Source organism: Aplidium turbinatum, chromosome 3 (assembly GCF_918807975.1).
Source record: "Aplidium turbinatum chromosome 3, kaAplTurb1.1, whole genome shotgun sequence".
NCBI lineage: Eukaryota > Metazoa > Chordata > Ascidiacea > Aplousobranchia > Polyclinidae > Aplidium > Aplidium turbinatum.
Genome location: NC_137474.1, coordinates 39401001 through 39423996, shown reverse-complemented (window position 1 = coordinate 39423996; position 22996 = coordinate 39401001). Strand labels below are relative to the sequence as shown.

General features: G+C 37.7%; 1 long non-coding RNA gene across 2 annotated transcripts; it reads left to right on the top strand.

Moving 5' to 3' along the window:
• The first annotated feature begins 306 nt into the window (after positions 1-306).
• Positions 307-1942, top strand: LOC145766227 (uncharacterized). Of its 2 annotated transcripts, XR_014288695.1 has the most exons (3): positions 307-383; positions 1003-1144; positions 1626-1942. It is a non-coding gene; the product is annotated as an uncharacterized LOC145766227 (long non-coding RNA). The 2 variants fall into 2 exon arrangements; XR_014288696.1 differs by lacking the exon at positions 307-383 and having other exon boundaries at positions 984-1144.
• Positions 1943-22996: the final 21054 nt, after the last annotated feature.

Genomic DNA, 22996 nt, shown 5'->3' with positions numbered 1-22996 from the left:
GTTCAAATTAACTAACAATGTACAATATTGTACATACTCTTTTATTTAGAAAAATGTTTATGGATATGTGCGGGAACAACAAATTGTCAAGTTGCACTGTGCATCCTACAAGGAAAGAAAAGCATTTGTACCTATTATTTGACTTCACACACAATTTTAAAAATATTTTCAATAATTTTCTGAATAGAATAAGAATGCACTTTCCTCCTGTTGGTGAAGATCATAGACACATCCTTGGTGAAAAATGCACTGCTCATTTTGAGCATATAAAACGCTTGTATGCTCTTGAGGAACACAAGCCTCTGAAGGCTGCATTTGCACTGAGGAAAGCATCGCTAAATCCCAGCAGCATAGCACGTACATCACCTGGCAACATGCTTTAAGTAAGTAAGGTTGTAAAATATGGTATTAATGACACAGACCCATCTGTGAATTGAGTATAGAACTCACTGCCTTGTAATGCATACACATAAATGGTGCTCAACTGGTGTAGTTTCTGTCTTGTATGCAGAAAGGTTTTATCCGGATGATATGAGCATTGAGCACAACAACATTTTAAAATAGCATTTGAAATTGGTCGGTTATGACATCACAAAGACATATATAAAAGGAAGTAAATCAAATATAGTTATTACTATCTGAAGCCTTTACAAATTGTTTCACCTAACGGATCATCAGAAGGTCTTATTCAAATAGAATCGTACATTCTATTTGAATAAGACCTTCTGATGATCCGTTAGGTGAAACAATTTGTAAAGGCTTCAGATAGTAATAACTATATTTGATTTAATTCGCTCTGCTTTGCCTTTTTGCTTGGCATTGAGCACTTTTTGTAGTATTAATAGTTTTCATTGTTATAAAAGGAAGTAATAATATGCTAGTAATTTAGGTTAGCACTATTACTGGAAACTGTGTACGAAATTAAAGTCACTTAGAATAAAAAATACTGAATAAGACTATTTTTGCCAGCCGCAAGCCAACGATGGCCTTTGCTATTTTCAGGTGTGTTCTGTGAATCAACTGCGCAGTGCGCATGCCTTGGAGTTGTATGCTGAAAGCAATGCTGGGTTCCTGGAAACATCAAGATTTGTGAAATTCATATCTAAAATTTGGAAAATCATGTCCGTTAAATCACCATTTAAGGGTATGTCATGTCACTATACTGATATCGCAAATTTTACATATATATAAAGCAGACTTCGTACAACCAACAACAACAGCTTTTCTGCAAAGTTTACAGAAGTCAGTGGAAGAAGTTAAAAACAGTGAACCAGCATATTTGGATCAATCTTATTGGTGCATACGACCCTAAAGCTGTTTTAAAGTTTATTATGCTTCCTGTTCACAACATTACTTGTGAAAAAAAAATTTTTTTTTTTTTCAATCAAATTAGGTCATGAGCAAGTGGTAGAATCACTATCACCAGCAACTATTCCAACACATTAATAGCCAAATTCAGGACTTGCAGACTACATGAGGAAACATTTGCTACTGATAGCGGTTCGACATGTTACTTTCCAGGCGTCGCACTCTCTTATATACGGTTACATATTAATGCAATGTTATTGATGACATTTTTTGTTTGTGAAATGCCCACTTAACTCACTGCATTGTGTGTTTTGAAGGTGTAGCAAAAAAGGATGACATGTGCATGCCAAGGAAATTTCTTAAAGAAGGAGAGGATCAACCTCCCATCATGTGCTACCTTGCAGCTGCAGTTGATATATTTGTGAAGTGGCAACAATCTGGAAATGCTGGTCTCACTGAGCAAACATTCTTGGCATACATTCAAACGATGACAGCAGTGCCCGAACTTGTTCAGTATTTGCATGACAGTTTGGGATTGATGTACATTCTTAAGTGCCAACAGAGTTGTGCTTCGCTGTAACGACAATGGCTGTTCAGTACTACGATGTCGTACTCAGCAATCCTTCTGCTAAAAAGAAAATGCTCACTCTACCAAACTCACGCTCTGCTTTTATTCAAGCAGTTAAAAATACAGCAGAGACGTCATTCGGTTTGCATGCTGATATGTTTGCAGGCTTGTTCAAAAGACCACTGCAATTTCGAGTTGATTGGAAAAACTTCGTTTAATTGTTTTGCCAAAAATGAACTAAAACGTTTGAACGCTCCCAGGCGCAAGGAACCCGCGAAGATGGCTCGAACAGTACGCAAGCTTACGAGTGGTGATTCACGCAAGACTGCAAATACTTGAATTTGTGCCATTGCCTGATTGTGGTTACAGTGTGACGTTATGATATCTGATTGTCCAGTGATATTTATTGGTATTATTTTTGTTTGTGTGCATGGCCTAGTAGCCAAGTTTATGAACAATAAGCCATTAGTCGTTTTTTTCTTTTGTGGATTCTGCATGTAGCCTAATGACTTGGTTATAACTCACAATATTAATAAATTTGTCATCAACATAAGATTGACAATAATGTACAGATACAACTTTTGTGAAACGACGAATAAAACAGGCAGTGCAAAACAAACATTTTCTCGTGTAGTAACACCGCATTGTGCAATTCATTGTAGGCAACATGGTTAGCCCTTCAGTTGGACGGACGGATTTTGAGTTTCGCATCCCGTTAGTGTCTAGGTATCCCTGTGAGGAGTATATTAAGCTTGGCTTTGTTGAATGTCCTTCTGATTATGAAATAAGCAATCTAAATAAAAAGCAATCCCATTCGTCCCATTGATGTTGCCAGGTTTTTAAATAAATAAAATTCAGTTTTATTCATTTTTACCTTTGTATTGGGGGTCCGCAAATAAACAGATTTACAAATAGTGGTCCGTGGCCCAAAACAGTTTGGGAAACCCTGGTTTAGCCTATTCTGGACTTTTATAACAACACAATACGATTACTATTTTCATAGCAGGTCATGGGACATACACCAAAAAATATTGCATGGTAGGCTACGGTACTGTAGCCTATTTGATGTAGAATCAAATGTAGGCTAATGTAAAATCAATCATTTGGCTATTTCTTAGCTTTGTGGTTTGCCTTCAAACTTTGGTTGTTTTCAAATGGTTAATTTCAACACTTGTGTAGGCATATTATCTTCATCGCTAATTCACCTGCATGGTATCAGTGATTGTTTGAAACACTCGTCTCTATGGTTGTTAGGGTGGAAGTTGGGGGCCTCAAATAAGGAATAGCCTTTGCCTTCTCTTTCTTTAAATCCGGCTCTGCTGAAAATATCGAATATTTTCGCTTTTTCACGATTCATTTCGCTTAATTCATCTAAAAAAAATATTTGTAAAATAATTTTTCTTCTTTTATGTGAGACAGGATTGTTGAAATTTCAGGGTATAAGTTAGGGTTAGGTGATGGAAAGCCAAGCAAGTGTAGCTTCGTCCACTGCTACAATGCCATGCATTCTATTCGCCTTGACAATGGGACGTAAAAAGATTTATTTATGATCATTATCATGAAATTGTTTTTTTTAGATGAATTAAGTTGTTTTCTAACAAAGGCAGAAAGTCTTGTCGAAAAGGTTTGTATTTAATATGTTGTTATTTTGTTAGTTTTTTGTACTGTTTTTGAATTATATAGCTAGGCTATACTTATAGAATACCATGGTTAAAACTATATAAATGTAAAACATAGGAGACAGTTTTCTTATGCTTTTTCATCTTCTTTCCTTCGTCATTACACTAACCTGTTTTTCTTGCTGTCAACTAAACATTCTCAAAACTCGAGTGAAAAATATGGTTTATAGACAAGAAATAACTGCCAAATTCAAATTATACTGCATTAAGTTTGTACCGCTAATAATATCAAAGTGCCCCAATCACTAGTTCAATGAGCCAAAATTCTTAAGGGACTTACATGTAAAACGTGATAAAGCATAGAGAAGCGAAATCGTTCAATTGTAAGACGCAGAAAAAACAATAATGTCACAACAACGTACGTTGTTGTGACTTTGAGGCAGAAATAACTTCAGGCCATTGAAGTAGTTAGAAAAAACATGTTAAGGGAGAAAAAGTAACTGATGGGGGGAAAACGTCATTCAACATGAATTAAATGAATTATTAAAACATATTTTATTTGGGGAACAAAATAAAATATAGGAGGTTTGCCCCAAAGACCCCTCTACCGTGGCTACGTCCCCGTTCCAAGCTGGCAAGTTTCACGGAGCAGCAAGCTACAAAGAATTTGCAAATTATTTTCAAGTTTTGTTAGTTGTTTGCATTGATCCTTGAAAATCCATACACAATTGCGGTTACCACGCCAATGACCAAAATCGACAAAACAGCCATTCTCATGTACCACACTTGATAAGGTGTCTTACTCTTCTTGTGACAAAATATCACCATTGAAAGAGCTGTCGCAGCTCCTCCACCAAAAGCTGTACAAGTATGTAAAAAACGTTCAGGAATTCTGTGATTGCTACAACCGCAATAAGCCATTTGCTTGTCAACAAGATTTGCAACCAAAGTTAACAAGTTTATCAAAACAGCGTAGCCTAGGAGGACGTAAAAGAATACTTCATTAAAAGTGTCTTTGACAAACCACCCAACCAATAACAATGTAACCCATATGACAAAGATCACAAGTCCGCAAGTGTAGGAAGCGCATCGCTTTGGTGGTTCTTGGTTTTGTCGTCGTCGTCCATGACGTTGGCCTTCTTCGTCGTCACATAAGCACATTTTTAATTTTGCAATCTTCAGCAGTCAACAAATAGAAATCCTTATAATAAAAACAACTGTGGTTCACAGTTTAAGTTAGACTGGTAAAATTATTTCAAATCTGCAAGACTTGTAGCCTATAAGACAAACAAATGAATTACTTTTTTTCATTTAAGTTGTGTCATAAACTAAAGATGCTGAAAGAAATAAACGTGGTTCCACAGTAAGAGGCTACCGTAACTTCTTAATTAAAATGTAATCTAATTTTTAGATAGCCTAGCTTGTCTTAGGCTACAAGCAGAAAAAAATTATTCATTAGTAACAATTAACTTACCAAATCATAGTAGCTGCTGGTAGCCTACAGCAGAGATACCTCTAATCTCTGTGGCAGGCTACATGTAAAAATTCTAAAAAGCAAGTAAATAGCCAGATTTGTAAACTTAAGTTGTACAATGACAAATCTGGCAACTCTGATTCAAGCTGATGCTCCAGCGAAGATCAAGGGAAAGACGACTTAGCCCAGCGTTTCTCAAAGTGGGCGAAATCGAGCGCCAGGGGGGCGAAAAAATCAAAGGGGGCGATCGGGGGGAGAATTTATCAAATCACCAATAACAGTCCCACGCGTAAACCATTCACTGCAAATAGATGAATCCACCTTGACTGACAATGTATCACTGCTGCTTGGATATGTGCGTTTTGTTCATAATATGAGAACAAGAAGAAATGATTTTTGCGCTCAGTCTTTCTATAGATATTCGGGCATCAAGCATCTTTAATGCAGTGAAAAACTTCTACGAAGAGAAAGGGATTCCACTGAAGAATATTCTACAATGCGCAACTGATGGTGCTCCGGCAATTGTTGGAAAGCATCGAGGGTTCATTGCACTGAAGAAAAGATAAATTCCTGGACTTTTTGCAATACATTGTGTAATTCACCGTCAGCATTTGGTTGCCCATAATCTCAGCCCTGAACTGCATGAATCACTGTATATTAATCCGTCAACAAGATAAAAACGCATGCTCTAAACGGCAGATTATTTCATTCACTTTGTTGCCAAAATGATGAACAATTTGAACGTCTTTTATTGCATACCGCGGTAAGATGGCTTTCAAAAGGTGCTTGTTTGAGCGGCTTTTATGCCCTTTTTGTTTTAGTTATCGAATTCCTATTAAGCACTGACGCGACATTAGCTGAAGATGTGATACCCTTAAAGAATGACATCGCATATTTGGCAGACATTGTCAATGCCATAAACGAAGTAAACAAAAAGCTTCAAGGAGAAATGATCTCTCATCAAGTGCAAAAGCGTGATTAGCCTACCTCATTCATTGCAAAGCTATCTTCATTCAAACAAAATTTGGGTCGAAATGTCTCTTTAGTTTCCCAATTTGAGCGAGAATGTTATTACAGAAGAATAACGGCAAAAATACTGCTCACATTTAGACATGCTTCATAAAGACATGAAACTTCGCTTTGCAGATCTCGTGGACCTCCATTTTCCAAACTGGGTGGCACAACCATTTTTTACCGAACCTACAGACATAGGCCTATACTGTAGAAGTGGAACTTCAAGAGCAGTTCATTGATATGCAAACAGATGATGAGTCAAGAGTGAAATTCAGAAATGATCGATACAATTTGTTTTGGTGCCAGGTTGCTGGCAAATATGAGCTTCTCTGGAAAGAAGCTAGAGTGTGGATTTTGTCGTTTCCTACTTCATATATTGACAGACAATCGATAACAACTTAATAACATTGAATTGCATAATTCAAAATTAATACAGAAATGAAATAGATACATAATTTCAAACGTTTTCGGCAAAACTTTCTGCCCTCTTCAGGAAAATATCTTAATTCATCTAAACAAAACAATTATTCGTGAAAAGTTACTAATAAATGACTGAAATTCAATACAACTGCACTGACCTGTGTACAAGCAACAACTGATGAACAAACACAAAAGGTGGTAGCAATCTGTCATAATTATGCGGAAGTGTGGTCATGAGACAAGATAGTGAGCGGACAACATAACATAAAATAAACGTAAGCTAATACAAATTCAACAAAAAAGATGCCCCTCCAGCGAATAATTGTTTGTTGAGCCTGGGGTTGTGCTGCTTTATTTGGAGTGCCTCATGAATTTTAGATTCAAACTCTGATTGACAGTTGCGTATTATTTTGAATGAATCTAATGTAAATTTGATGTTGGAACAAATACTGCAGTCATAAATGTGGTCTTTGATTGCACTATGCTTATTGATGTCTGTTAAATTTAGGTGTTCCGTTGCTCTTGTTACCAAGTGTCTTGTGGACATACCTATGTATGTCATGTTCGTGTCGCACGAACAAGTGAATTTGTAGACAATGTTGGAACGAAGAGACTGCGGAACGGAAGATTTCAGCGAAAAATATCTACTGATTTTAAAGGTTTTGAACAGAGGAACAATGTCGATATCAAATTTACACTTAAAGAGTTTAGATAGTTTTTTAGCGTATACGAGAGATTCCTTTCCTAGGAAAGGTATGGATATAGAGTTTTGGAAATTTATGACGTCAGTGTTCGGTGAAGATACTGAATTGAAACGTTGTAAAACCTTGTCAAAAAACTGCCCGGGATATCCATTCGCACATAACATAGATTTAATTTTGGCGATTTCATTCATGTAGTGGTATTTGTCTGAGCAGATAGAACGAGCACGATTAAGCAAACCTAACACCAACCCAAATTTTCATTTCATAGGACACACTGCGTTGAAATTTAATAATAATCCAGTGTTACTAGGTTTTCGCCAAACCCATGTGTCAAAAGTACTTTCGTTAATCTTTAGTTCAACATCCAAGAATGGTATAGTATCTCTAGCTTTTTCCACTGTGAATTTTATGTTTTTATGTTGGGAATTTAGCACATTTAGAAAAGTTGAGCACGAATCTTCATCATCAAAAACAGCAAAAATATCATCTACATACCTAAGATAAAGTTTCGGATGGAAATCTTTAGACTCTTCAAGGATTTTTGTTTCAATATGTGCTAGGAAAAAATTGGCAATGGTAGGGCCTAATGGAGACCCCATTGCTACGCCATCGATTTGTTTGTATAAATTGTTTTTGTACAAAAACATGCCTTGTGTGGCTAACGTGAGGAGTTTAATGAAAATTTCTTTCTTGATACGAGGGTGATTAGGTTGGGAATCCGAAAAAATGTACTCAGCAATGATATTTATGGTTTCAACCAACGGTACATTTGTAAACAAAGAAGACACATCAAAACTCACCATCAATTGATTTTTGTGGCACGGAAAGTTATTTACATTTTCTAAGAATTTGTTGGTAGAGTCGAGCATATATTTATTAGGAATATAAGGTTTAATTATCGAGTCCAAAAATTTTGCTAATCGGTATTCAGGTGTACCAATCATTGACACTTCTGGCCTAACTGGGTTTCCATCTTTATGGACTTTTATAAGACCATACAGTTTTCCTGGGTTGCTTCCGGATGGGATAAGTTTTTTACACAAGTCTTTATCAAATTGTTTCAAATACGTGCGGATATAATACGCGATAGACCTTTCTTTTGTGATGATAGGATGCGTCCTAACGGTATCGTCAATCTTAATGAACTTAGAGTGATCATCAACAATAGAGTCAAGTTTTGAGTGGTAATCCTCTGTATTCAGAATCGCAGTTCCCTTTCCTTTGTCAAATCGACAAACTTTAATGTTAGGATCTTTGGAGAGACTTAGTAGGGTTTTATGTATAGCTTGATTTCTCCTAGACGAACATACACGTTTAGCATCCGACATGAATTGCCTAACGATAAACTTGATGTCATCTTTTGTGTCATCATCTAAACAAATGTCGTTGGTTCGTTTGATTGAAGAAACGAGCTGTTCAATATTGGCCTTAACATTGTCATAACGTACTTTTTTTGGGAGAATGTGGTGGTCCAAACCTTGTCGTAAAGCATCTTCCTCCAATAGGCTTAATTTCTTTTTGCTAAGGTTAATTATACACTTGGGACTACGTTTTCTTTGTCTGATCCAAAGATTAGTCAATTTTTTATAATGTACAGTATAAGTTTCTTTAGCTATCTGTTTAAATAATTTTCCGAGCAACAGTATCAAACAGTTCTTTTCTAAAAAGGAAAGTTGTGCCAGTGTTTGTTTTTTGATCTCTTCATATTTCCGCTCTGCTATACGAAGCGCTCTACATACCTCTTTCAATTTCTTGTTGAGAACAAAACGATAAATGTCATCCGAGTGTTTATAGACGCTTAAATTTGGAGGTTTGAATTTAAGGAACTCTGGACAGATTCCAAGTTCGATGCAAGATTCGAAAAAACGAACATCTAGACGTAACTTTGTGACCTTTCTTCCAGCATTTTCAAAATTTCTGAAATCCTTGACCGATAATCCTCTCTTGTTACAGATAGAATAGTAAAGCTTTGGTAGAGAGGTACTTTTTAAAAACCATAGACAGACAATCGATAACAACTTAATAACATTGAATTGCATAATTCAAAATTAATACAGAAATGAAATAGATACATAATTTCAAACGATTTCGGCAAAACTTTCTGCCCTCTTCAGGAAAATTTCTTACTTCAGGAAAATATCTATACTTCATATATGGTTGAAAAGGAGTTTTCGGCTGTGACATGGATGCTTTCAAAGCACAAAAATCGCTTGCTAGTTCATAAACGGGGTGATCTTCGACTTTATCTTACAAAGATGTCGCCAAACATTTCAAAACTTTGTAAAAGTCGCCAAGCTCATCCATTCCATTGAACATTATCATGTTACTGTCAATTTCGTTGATTAAATTCCCAAAACTAAAATTTGTCTATCACTCCATTATTAATGTTTATTTTACTTGACTAAATCAGGGGGGCGAAATTTTATTTCAATAACGAAAAAGGGGCGATGGACTAAAAAAGTTTGAGAAACACTGATTTAGCCTTTAGGTTTAGGGTTTTGTACTCTCGCTGAAATGATCTATAAAGTGTTGCCAGACAAAATTTATTTGTTAAAATTAAAATAATTATATCAACAAATAAAGCAAGCGTAGGCTACTGTTGCTAAAAAGCATAAAATTATTTTGTTTTAGCAAAAACTTTAACTCGTAAAAATTCTTACAATGGCTTTGGTATTTTGGTCAAATTTTATAAAACGCATTATTTCAATATCCCAAACATTTTAACATACTGTAGCCTATTACCCTGACAACAAGTGACTTGCGAAAGCTGTAGTTTGTAGACATAACACAAGGCCGTAGTAATTGAGGTACAAGCCTTTGTAATAGAATAATTAGTCCACTTTAGCAGGGGTCCACAAATACTTGTTGGCGCGACTTTAAAAAATAATTATAAATTAATTCTCGCAACAGACGAATGACGAAATGAACGTTTCCTCTTTTCTAAATCTTTGTAACCCAAATATTTTGGGAGGATAATTGTTTTTGGAAAATACTTTGTAATCAAATATCAATTTCAAAACTATTATTGACAGCAGCAATTTCTTGCACAAAATTAAATGAAACTCAGCACATTGAGAAAAACATTGAGAAAAACATTGCAGAAAAAAAAAGGCAACGTAAACGAGGATGCGATTTGACTGCTTGCTTGGTCACAAGAAAATTACAGTCTACAAAACAACAAACCCTTAATCTGCAGATTTACAGTAGGCCTAAATGTGTTTTCATAATCCAGAATTGGCCTTCAACTCTTTAAATCTCAATTCTGTAAAATAACTTGTTTCCACTGTCGTTCAACTTAAATTAGGCCCATACAAAACATCTTACTTTTCCACTTAAAATGCTATGATTAGAACATGTTATAGCCTACGACCTACGTAGATGAATGTAATGACACCAGACTTGACTGATCTCAATTTCACATAAGTGTCATGTAACACACTACGATTAGGAATTAAGTGTGTCAAAACAAAGTAGCTGTAGTCTATCGACTTTTTTCACTTCTTTTCAACTAAGCTTAGAAATGTGTAGCTAAAACACATTTGAACGTACTGCAATCTGTTACCAATTTAGTGGAAATTTCACTTCTGCAACTGCAAGTGAAGGTGGACGCAAGTGTAAAACAAAACAACAGAGAAAGTCATGCTTTTTGATCTGGAACCTATTGCTCTAACTCAAGCCCGCAACCAGGGGGGGGCATTGGAGGCATTTGCCCCCCCCGACATTTTTTGAAAAAATTTTAAGCGTTCTATGCAGCAATTAAGCAATTCTTGAAAGTGAAAGGCCGGCAAGTACGATTGATGCGGTGTCAGCAATAGAATCCCAACAAGAGTTTTATCCAAACATTTACAAACTCTTGATAATTTTGGCTACACTTCCAATCACAACTGCTTCTGCAGAAAGAGCATTTAGCGGTCTACGACGCTTGAAAAGTTACCTTAGAAGCACTATGGGGCAGGACAGGCTTTCTGGACTAGGTCTCATGCAAATCCATCGTACTCAAATTCCAAGCGCGGAATTGGTGTTAAACGAACTTGCCAAATCAAGTAGAAAGTTAGACATTATGCTCTAAATTAAAATGTCATTTTGCATTTGCAAAGTCAACTTTTTTGGGTCTACAAACATAAAAACTTGTTGAGCCAACAAAATGTTTCAGGATTGTAATTTGTAATTACCGTGTTGAGTTTATTCATATGTATCTGTTTGTTTATGTTGATGTAAATATATTTTATTGATTAATTTATGACTCCAGTCGTGCCAATGCAGTTCGTAGCCTGCAGATGTTGTATTTTATTTGTAGCCTAATCGACTGAACACATTACTGTAATGTCGTAACTTTCTTCCTTGGGTAGTCATAGCTAAATGAGAAAAGGTTACAAAGGCTAGTTTCTTTTACTGCTGTACTAAACAAAAACGTGATTGACATAAGTTATGACCACTGAACCGTAACATGGTAGTGCCACACATTTTATCAATGGGCGTGGACATTAACATAAAAATGTCACAATGCATCATTTTAATGTTTGTTCTTTGATAAAAATTAAATGCCCCTCCCGAAAATATTTGCTGGTTGCGGGCCTGCTCTAACTAACCTTTCAGTAAATTCCCCACTGCTGGACTGAAGTATTTCAGCCAAGACTAGTCATGTGAGACTACTGTAGGCTATATCCATTTCCTTTACGCGGCAAACTGCGGTCACGAAGCAGCCACAGCAAAGAATGTGTAGAGCGTAGACATTATTTTGCAAAGCTTGATGTCGCCATTTCAAATTGGTTTTCAAATTTCAACGTTATATGATGTCGTAAAATGAATAATATTTCTTGAACTTAACCAATCTGAGGCTCTATAGCCTACGGAAAAACAACGTCACGAACAGATAAATAAATTCTGGCTACTGCCGTTTGAATTTCTAATTGGTTTGGTTTTGAATTTTTATCCTCGGACTGAGAAAGCCTTTGGTAAATTATTCTTGGCAGTTTCGCATACTTTTAGAGGCTTTGAACCACTGACACAGGCCCGGTCATCGATTTTAACCGAGTGAAGTTACCTATTATTGAGATGTTGTTGCCAGGGAAGAGGGAACTATTCCATGATTTCCATCCACCAGGTGCGACTGAATGGAGAACAGCCCTGAAACACGTTGCTCAAGTATGTTTTCTATTTTCTTTTTATTAAAAGCAAGATTGTTTTCCAATTAAAGGTAATTCTTTAATACGAGAAAGTTTGATTGTTTTTCATCCATGCAGTGCCGGTCTTAGGGTATTTTGGGCCCTGTGCGGAATATGCTTTGCGGGCCCCAATGACAATGATCTCATTCAGTAGCCTAGCTAGGTATTTGAAAGGGTAGGAGGGGGTTTTGACGGCCGGCGGGCGAAGCCTGACGGGGTGTTTTCCAAAGGTGACACCCAGCAGCGGGGGGTCTGGGAGTCCTCCTTCAGAAATTTTTGAAAAATTACTTTGATTTTGGTGCATTCTGAGAGCATGTTCAACAAAAATTTGGGTATGAATATTACTGTAAAATGGTGCTGTCCGGTGGCATAGCAAAAGGATAAGGTCATGTTTTCTTTGGCATTTTTCGGAAATAAAGCTAAGTCTGTGTGTTTTCTTGTTGGTAATTCCTGGCTGAGATGTTTGAATGTTTCATTGGAAATGACAAAAATTACTGCATTTTCTGAGTAAATTGCGGGCCCTGTGCGATCGCACGGTTTGCACACCCCAAAGACCGGCGTCCGGCATTGATCCATGCCTGGACTGTTATTGTTTTTTATTCATGGTTTCGGATCCTCTTTCTTCAATGCAACTTTCGGCATTCACCTAGAGTGGACTACACATTTGGTGGATCAGAACATTATAGGCCTACTGGCGGCCATCGTTTGTTTAGTTTACCCTATTCTTGACTTCCATAATGCGATTACTATTTTCATAGCAGGTCATGGGACATAAATCAAAGAATATTGCGCAATAAGTAGGATGTGGGACCAATACACCAATTTCTACTTTTTTGGTCTGTATAATTTATTTTACCATGCATTGCATTGAAAATATCACAATATGTAGCCTACAGTTTACCGAAGTGCATCACATACGCAAAGAACAATCACATTGAAATATTTTTTCAACATTTTTTAGGCATTTGAAATTTTCTGTGATAGTTGTGCATTGGACCCACACCTTTAGGACCAATACACCACTTTAAGGGACCTATGTACCAGTTGCTCAAAAGAGAAAAAAGTTACTCAAAACAAATCTAGTGCACCTCCCCATGACCCACACTTGATTTTCACATTTCTAAAACACTTTTTTTGTAAATTTACAACAAAAATTATGCAAAAAAAGCAACTACTTTCGCCTCTCTCTTGGGCTATTTTCTGGTCAGTGGGCACACCTTTAATGCGCATTTTTAAATATCATAAAACGACAAATTAATAGAAAATTTCAAGATTCCGGATAGACGTTTGGTCTGTGCCACAGGTGAAGGTGGTAGCAGCAGACAAACAAAGTCTCTGTAAGCTACAAACGCTAAGTCTCCTTGTTGGGGATGCACAAAAGAGTTTTTAACTTTTTCAGACCTTTTCAAAAACTTCACCTCATAGTCATTATCAGAATCAGGCCCAGCAATAACTTTAGCTGTTAAGTTCTTAAGTCTGTTTGGCGATGCATACCAGCACAACGGCAAAGGCCTCAATTTCAATTGTGGTAGGAACAGTGCTATTTGTTTCTGGCCTTGTATTTTCCTCAGATTCTGAGGTAAAAGCCTCAGAAACATCGACATCTGACTGCAATGACATTTCGATATCACTCTCAGAGCTCAATAGAGTGTGTGACTTTAAATGTAGGCATTTTCAATGAAACAACATGATAATTTCAATAGTGGGATCTATGCATCAGTGGTGCATAGGTCCCGGCAAGCACTGGTGCATAGGTCCCTTCTCGGCTTTTTTGAATTTTTGCATGGCACAAGAAAATCTGTCAGGTCCGATTTGAATAACCTAGTCAATTTTTTAAAGTATGTCCATGGTAAACGTAATCACCTAACTAAGGTTTCTTGCTACGTAACCACGATGAGATCCTAACCCACACTGAAGAAGAATGCAAATACAGTAGTTACTTTTAGCCTCACATTTTTTTACATCTGCTGTGCTAGCTGCCAAATCAAGAAACACCTGTCATGAAACTTCTTATTTCCAGTTTTGGCAAAAACTCGACTCCAAAAACGTAATCACATAATTATTTAAAAGAATTTGAAGAGGTGGAAATATGGTGTTGGTGCATTGGTCCTTCTGGCACTGGTGCATTGGTCTCACATCTCCCCGGTAGGCTACTGTAGCCTATTTCATCTAGAATCAAATGTAATGCAGCCTATAAAATCAACCGTTTGGCTATTTCTTAGCTTTGTGGTTACCAGCTGCTCAGGAAAGTGGTCCTTTTGAAGACTTAAAAATAAATAAAGAACAACTTCTTCGTTTGAACGTTTTTTGTGGTCTGCGGTATGTTTCTCCTTTCCACACTCACAAATCGCGGATGGTGCCATCCCTCATTTGTGCATGTTTGAGCGGAATAGTAGGCCTACGAAGCCAGTGATTGATTGATTGAATCTTTATCCTCGGACTGGGAAAGCTTCTTGCAGAGCCTAATCCTGACAGTTTTGCATACTTGTAGAGGCTTTGAATCACTGACGCAGGCCCGGTCAGCGGGATTGACAAAGTGAAGATTCCGATTGTTGAAGTCTTGTTGCCGGGGAATTGGGAATTGAAATTCTCTTTGGTATACGTACGTTACTATTAAAATTGTCAATTATTGATATCTCTTAAGCTGCGCTCACAATTAATTCATTCAGTAGAACGGTAGTCGGCCTAAACCTGCTTATTTTATTTTTTGCCTAATGAAAACATATGTATCTGTATCAGCAAATGCTTGACTTTTTGTATGATTGTGTATTTACTGTGTATGTTATTTAGACCTAGGCTACATCACTTAGCTTGAGGTGACTGCTGACTATAGATGACCGCTTGATCTTTTCGCAGTCTCCTCGTCATAGCCTATGACACGCAACAGATTATTGGATATTTTGTATTATTTTCATGTTTGTGTTTGTGACAAATAAATAAACTGATTGACTGATCGATTGATTGATTGATTGACTGATAAAATTATTCCATCCATAAGATGCCGCTGAATGGAGAGCAATCCTTAATATGCGTTGCTCAAGCGCACACCCCGAGAGTCGAACCAGCGCCGCTTAAAGCTTCTTGGAGCTTGAAGCAGTGCGCAGGCGATTCAGCCGCTTCTTTGCAAAAGCTTTCCGTTTGAGGGGGGCAGAGTCGGAAATGATGCTATGTGGAGTTCTCTATGTCTCATCAAAACAGGTCAGCTTAGGGACGATACATTACGGGACGCGCAACTCCGTTGTTCCTTCAACATTAGAAGGGTCAATTGCCAATTTGACATTTTTTTACGCTTTACTGCAGGCTTGCTTTCAACTAAAAACCTTAAATTACTTTAAAACCAACTTAACTCTTCTTATATAACCCATAAAAAGTAAAGTATTTTGTAAATTAGAAAAAAACGTAACCCTTCTAGTGTTGCGGATAAGCCAAAAGCGGATGAAGTTTCGCACCCCTAAGGTCAGCTTAATGGTTATAGCCTATAGCAGGGATGGCGAACCTTTTTTAGTGCATGGGTCACAAAAGAGACCTTAATCCTTGAAAAAGAAAAAGTGGGTCATACATTTAATTACATGTTAATGCGAAACTTGCTGCTGCATCTTTTCTGCAAGTCTTATTATCCTTGGTTGGTAATCCGTAGTTTTTAGCTTCACACATGCAGCACTCATGTCTGAGCTGAGACGATTCCGTGTGGTTGATTGTATAAAATTCATGTGCGAAAATAAAGATTTGCACGAATATGAAGAACCAAACAACGTTAACAGAGCTATCGCAAATCTTTTCATATTTTCAAACGAATTTGGCAGGGAGTTCCACTCTGTAGAATTATATTTTAAGCATGGTTATCAACAGCAGGAAAGTCACAGCCATCCATATCCGTTTTCATTTCAATTTTTTGTAGGATATGATTTAAGTCTACAAATTTTGTTTTCTAAACTGCACTTTCTTGAAAGTCTATCATTTCCATTTCCAAGTTGTAAAGACGAAGCCATTCGAAGTTTGATAATTCAAGATTTTCAAATTGAATTGCATGCGGGAAAAGAATGAACTGCAATGTAGTATTTAGCTTTCGGAACTGGGTAAACCTTTCTGACATTACAGTTTTGGCTTCTTTCGTCAGTAAAACATATTTGTTGAGTGCAGTTTGCTTTTGTTCGTAAGTTAAATTGGTGCTGGTAAAGTGCTTCAACAACTGAGGAAAATATTTCAGCTGATCTTGTTCAAGGTCTACAGAAAAAATAGCGAGTTTCTTCTCAAATGCTTTAATGCGCCCAAACATGGATAATACAATATTTCCACAGCCTTGCAATTTAGTATTTAACTTATTGTACCACGCATTGTGAAATCAGCGAAAAAATGTAAATCATTCAACCACGTACTTTCGCCTAACTCTGGATATTTTTGATTTTTTTCAGCTAAAAAAAGTTGTAGGCTACTTCTTCCAACAATTAGCTTTAGTTGTGTCAGACTGCTATATGGCAACTAAAGCTTTAGCTTTAGTGAAACATTTATTCTTTGCTGAAAGATTTGTTTAAATTTTATTATTTTAAAAAAGACAAGTGGGTCACTGAAAATCTGTGATGGGTCACTTCGTGACCCGCGGGTCAGTGGTTCGCCATCCCTGGCCTATAGCCTATGCTCGATCCAGACTTAAGATTTAACAGCGCTGGTTCAACTCTCGGGGTGTGCGCTTGAGCAACGCATATCAGAACTGCTCTCGATCCAGCGGCATCTAATGGATGGAATAATTCCCAAGCATCAACACTTCAACAATCGGAAACTCTTCACTCCTTCAATCTCGATGACAGGATCTGTGTCAGTGGTTCAAAGCCTCTAGTCTTAGTCTACCCCGATAGCTCAGTTGGTTAGCGGGTGACTTCGTGAACGAAAAAAAGCTTCAAGATCAAGCGGCGCTGGTTCGACCCTTGGAGCTATCGGGGCGGGTTGCATATGTTGTGACTTGTGGGGAATAGTCCGATACCAGTAGGCAGACAGTGGAGTCGCTCCCAGGCCTTCCTTGGCAAATGCATTCTGGTTGGGTGGAGGCCGGTGTAAGAGATGAAGCTTTGCGATCTTGAAGAGTTCTCCTTCCACTCCGAGCTCGCATTGGTGGTCCGCCCATGTAGTCGCACTGATTGATTGGTCTTCAGTCGTGTTCTCCATTGCTTCAAGAATTGGCGCTCCAGTTGGAACGAGGAGACGACTGATTCTTAACTAATTTAGCCTATCTACTTGTATCAGGTTTGGTGCCCGTACGTTACTATATTTATCGATGTATATACCGCAATATTTAAGGGTGCAACCTAGTTCGTACCTTGAACCATTCGTACAGTCAGTTCGTACCCTGAAAAGATCGAGAGAAAAAATAAAAAAAGCCGAAGTCGCTGATCGCAGTTTAATAGCACAAAGCCGAAGTCGCTGATCGGAGTTTCCCCAAACAATTTGAAACAAACTCGAGGGTTAAGGTTAGCGGAAACTGCGGTTAGCGGAAACTGCAAAACTGCGGGAAAATGTTTGCGAAAACTGCGATCAGCGGGGGTTAGAGCATAGATTACTCTATGGTTAGAGTTGGGGTAAGCGGAAACTGCGGTTAGCGGAAACTGCGGAAAAATGTTTGCGGAAACTGCGATCAGCGAAGGTTAGAGTATAGATTCAGGGATATCTAAAGAAGGGGATACGAAGGCTTTTATTAGCCTACGTCTGACAATAGAAGGGCTTTCGTTTATCGTAAATAATCTGAGTTGATCGTAAAATGACAATTGGCACCGATAGTAGTTTAATAGATCTTGTTATGATAACTTGCATTGCGCTATTAGCATCAGGCCTGGATATTCACAGCATGCTCATGGTTGCTTGTTAATTCAACTACCAATATACTTGCTTTACATCTAGCCTACTGCAAAGGCTTTGTTAAAAAAAACAGCTTACATGTAACTTTTCAACTGTCTTTCCAAACAGGTATTCTTTAAATATGCTCCACGTAACATTTGCTAACTGTCTTCTGTAGCTTACTGTATCAGCTGCTCTACAAAACTTTCTATAATTTTAAAAAGAACCACATGTTTAAAGCACTACAAACTACCGCCCTGGTAGTGTCATGAGAATGAGGCAATCGCTGCGAGCCTTCATATCCCCTTCTCTAGATATCCCTGTATAGATTACTCTATGGTTAGGGTAAAGGTTAGCGGAAACTACGGAAAAATGTTTGCGGAAACAGCGGAAAAATGTTTGCGGAAACTGCGATCAGCGAGGGTTAGGGTTAGAGCATAGATTGCTCTATGGTTAGAATTAGGGTAAGGGTTAACGAAAACTGCGGAAAAATTTTTGCGGAAACTGCGATCAAGGAGGGTTAGAGCATAGATTACTTTATGGTTAGGGTTAGTGGAAACTGCGGAAAAATTTTTGCGGAAACTGTGATCAGCGGACTTCGGTTTTGAGCTATTTTTTCTCTCGATCTTTTCAGGGAGAAAATTTTAAAATGATTGCGGAAACTGCGATCAGCAACTTCGGCTTTTTTTAATTTTTTCTCTCGATCTTTTCAAGGTACGAACTGACGGTCCGAACTGTTCATGGTACGAACTAGGTTGCATCCAATATTTATTCTTTTCATGCGCGTCTTAAAAACCATTAAGGTTTTGCCATCTTTTCCTTTAGTTGGTTTTGTTACTGTATTTCTTTTTTATAAAATCATTTCTTTTGCATTCTGACAAAGAAAAGTAAATTAAATTGAATTCAGTGCTTTTCATTTGGAGTTGTGGGGCACGTACAAATGGGTGTCTCGATTTCAGTCGTCGGGGGAGAAAGTGGTTGGGGTTTGTAGCGCGGCGAAAAAGAGACAGGATGGATACTTTGCGACGATTGCGTCATTTATGAATAACTTTCAGAGTTGCCACTTGCCAGTTTCGCACTTTTCCGCGGAATGGAGCAAGTTTTGTTTCGAAGTTGCCGAATAAATCTAACTGTTTGTCGTTGCTTACGGGTACTTGCTTTCACTTTCATCAGATGAACGTTGCAACTAGTGCTAAAAACAATAATTGTCCTGATGAACACGAACACCCAACCCAAACTTTCAGTCGCAGGTTGCTGGTTTTAAAACTAGTTTTAATTTGCTTGTGGTTTTTGGGCTGTTTTTTGGATTGCGTATGGTTTGGTTTCATGTTTTTTTATTGAAAATGGTGAGCATACATTTCACTGCGTCTTATCGTAGACGGTCCTAGGGTAGGGTTACCATATTTGAAAAAGCAAAATTCCGGACAGTGCATGACTATTTTCATGAGACCATATATGCGCTACCGAACTATTAGTCATTACTATTAGCCATTAGAATTATTCAAGGATTCTATATCAAAAATTCACTAGGCTTCCTCCTCTATGACATTTCAAGTAAATCTCTGATTATATGTGCGAAATCGCCTGCTTTTATAGACTGTTGGAATGTTCTAGTAATTTTCGCAGCATGTGATCTATATCTAACCAATTTTGATTCAGCACAACGGTCAATAAGTTCAAGAAAGTTCCAAAGCTCCAGAAAGTTCTAAGTGGTAAGCATCATTGATAAGGAAAACGCTCTGTTACATCATAATTCCGTACAACCTCGTAGAAAAAAAATGGCAGTGTTGCACAGTACGATTGCACATGCAGTAAAATGAGCTGGCTGAGCGAATTTTCTAGAAAAAAAATTTCTAATTCCCCCAAAACGCCCATCATAAAATTCCGGACATTTAAGCATTTTTTAAAATTCCTCCCAGACGCAAAATTTAACACTAAATTCCGGACATGTCCGGAACTTTCCGGACGGTATGGCAACCCTATCCTAGGGTCAGGGGCGCCGGAAGCGGGGGGCAGGGAGGCGCTCAATTTTTCTGTAGTTGGGAGCGAATAGTGTCCTTTTGAGGTCATGTAAGCTACTGCACATTTTGCAATATAACAATTTCTGAGAGCTGGTATACAAGCCCCCCCTCCCCTTGGCAACTCATAACAAAGAGGAATTGACCAAAACATGTGGAAGTGTGTGAACAGTAAAGCAAAGGTAAAGTAGTTTCACCCTATATATATGTTTGGTTGAGTCCTGTCTTTGTCATGAGTTACCAAGGGGGGGGGGGGGGGGGGGGGGGGAGACTTGTATACCAGCTCCAAAAATTGTTCCGGCGCCCCTGCCTATGGTATGCTAATTTCATGCAAAGTTTTCTTCTAGTTTAATTTTGCATTTGTTTTGAATGGTGTAGTAATAACTAAACAAGCTCAGAATAGTTACAGACGCTTTGACGAATGCAATGGCGTAATGGAGCAGGTTAAATAGGCCTACTGTACAGCAAACGTTTTTATGAAGTTAGATTACTAATTGCATTTTGATAAATATTTTTAAATGACAATATTCTGGCAGAACATTGACTGCTTTAATGACAAATATCAATTTATCAGTATAGAAAATATTAAGATGCTGGTACTGGTACGCATAATGTGATAAACTTGCTGTTTTTTACAAGTTGTGTGGCTTAAAGGGATGCAACTTAGTTCGTACCCTGAACAGTTTGTACCCTGAAAAGATCGAGAGAAAAAAATCAACTAAACAAGCAAAATGAAATTCAACTTGCAAACATTTTGCAGAGTACCAAGGAAAGTGATGGAGTGGGCAATGACGAAAAGAGGTATTATATACCGGAGGTATTAGTGAGAGCTGTGATGTCTATGTATGAGGATGCAAGAACAAAAGTGAGAGTTGGATCAAATTATTCAAACGAGTTTTTTGTGAAGGTTGGTGTACACCAAGGATCAGTTTTGTCACCTCTGATATTTGCTATTGTGGTTGACGTTGTAACTGAAGGAGTGAGGGAGGGCTTATTGAGTGAAATTTTGTATGCAGACGACCTGGTCTTGACAACATACGCGCCGACTTCCGGGGGGGCCGGGGGGCGGCGCCCCCCGTAAATTTATGGTTGAGGGGCAACAAAAATGGTTATTACAAGTGGTGTTTCGAAGATAAAACACTTCGCGAAAGAGATTTAGATAATTTAAACGGACTTAAAGAATGCCGAAAGCAAAAAAACAGCTTACTTTGCTCTTGCCCGCAAAACAGCAGCTGATCGCATGGCTTTCTCATACGGTATGGAAATTTCAAAGTAGATCGTAGAGTAACTTACGCTGCTGGAATAGTCACGTAACTATTCATTGCAATATTAAGTTAACCAGCTAAATTAGACGCGCTATTTTCAACGAGGTCTTCCCGCTGTGAGACAATTACGATTCAACAGAACGCATTGTTTTCTTAGCAATGCGTGAGAATTAAATCGAAAACCGATAAAAGAAAAGGTGTTTAATGGTCTTGGTCGCAGATATTGCCTGCATTAACGACGTCTCTTACCGCTATTATCACCTAGCCAACCTGACATCATTGTTTTATGCGGCCGCTAAGGTTTGCCATCGACTTTAACGATCATGGAATGCAGGGATATCTATAACTACGGGATTGGAAACTCTATCCAGTGCTATACATCAGTAGGGTCATCACATACTACGATTACAGAGAGATTAACAAAACAAAATACCGACTAAAAGATACACAAAATTCGATTTTACAATAATAATACAAAATGTACACTCACAGTAAAACTTAATTGATTATAAAAGTACATTTACGCTGCTAGAAAAAAAGCGATGAATCCAAAAAATGAATGAATACAACGAGTCCAAAAACCGCCTACTCTTGTTCTTTAGCATTTTGCGTGCTGCAAATCGGATCAGAAGTAAACGAGGAGTGTTCAGCAATCAGTGAAATATGCTGTTGTATCATCAACTTGTTCACAGACCAATCTAGTACGAAACTAATCCGTTTACGATGTCATCAGAACTAAAACCAATAGTCATTCTGGAAATTTTTTAAGCAGCAAACAAAATACAACATGACTGCACTAATGGAATACAAACAAATAAACAAACCAGGCAAGCGTAGACCTTACAATTTACAGCAGGTGAATTGATTGTTACACTTTTGGTTGTTCGTTTAGCCTAATACTTGCTGCCCTTTGAGGTCAATTTATGTGATTACTTATCACAGCAGCGCACAAAGAAAAGTGACCCTACTGGTGTATAAAATGGTTTTCAGTTCCACAGAGTTTCCAATCCCGTAGTTATAGATATCCCTGATGGAATGTTACGTAATAAGAACGATTACAACTTTCACGCAAAAATTAAAATATAATATGATATCTTAAAACAGCTTTTTCTGCTGTTTTGTCTCGTGAGCTTTGCGTATTGCTCAACAAATGTATAAAGTTTAGAATTGACAAGAAATCTTTAAATTTGAAAATTAAGTTTGAATCACTGCAAATAAACGAATTCAAAACTTTTACTGAGGCCGACGCGATTTCACACTCCGTAATCTACGTCGACAATGATTTTAAGTGCGTTCATTTTGAAAACTGCCGAGCTGGAGACAACAGCTTGTCCTGTGTTAGTTGAACTTGTCTTTTTGAGGTGAAAATCACTTGTGAACATCTCGACCTATACTCGAGTATATAGCCTACTGCATTCAATAAAAGACTATAAAGATTTTCGATAAAAAACAGAAGAGAAAACACTTCGCCGTTGTTAACGCTTTGAAGGTAAGTAATTAGCAAAACGAGCGAAACGAGGTTAATAACACTGATAGCGGGTTTTCACTCTGCTTGAGATCATGATTTTTTGCGTTTTATTTCGATAACTTCACTGTCTTGATCGTTGTTATTCAC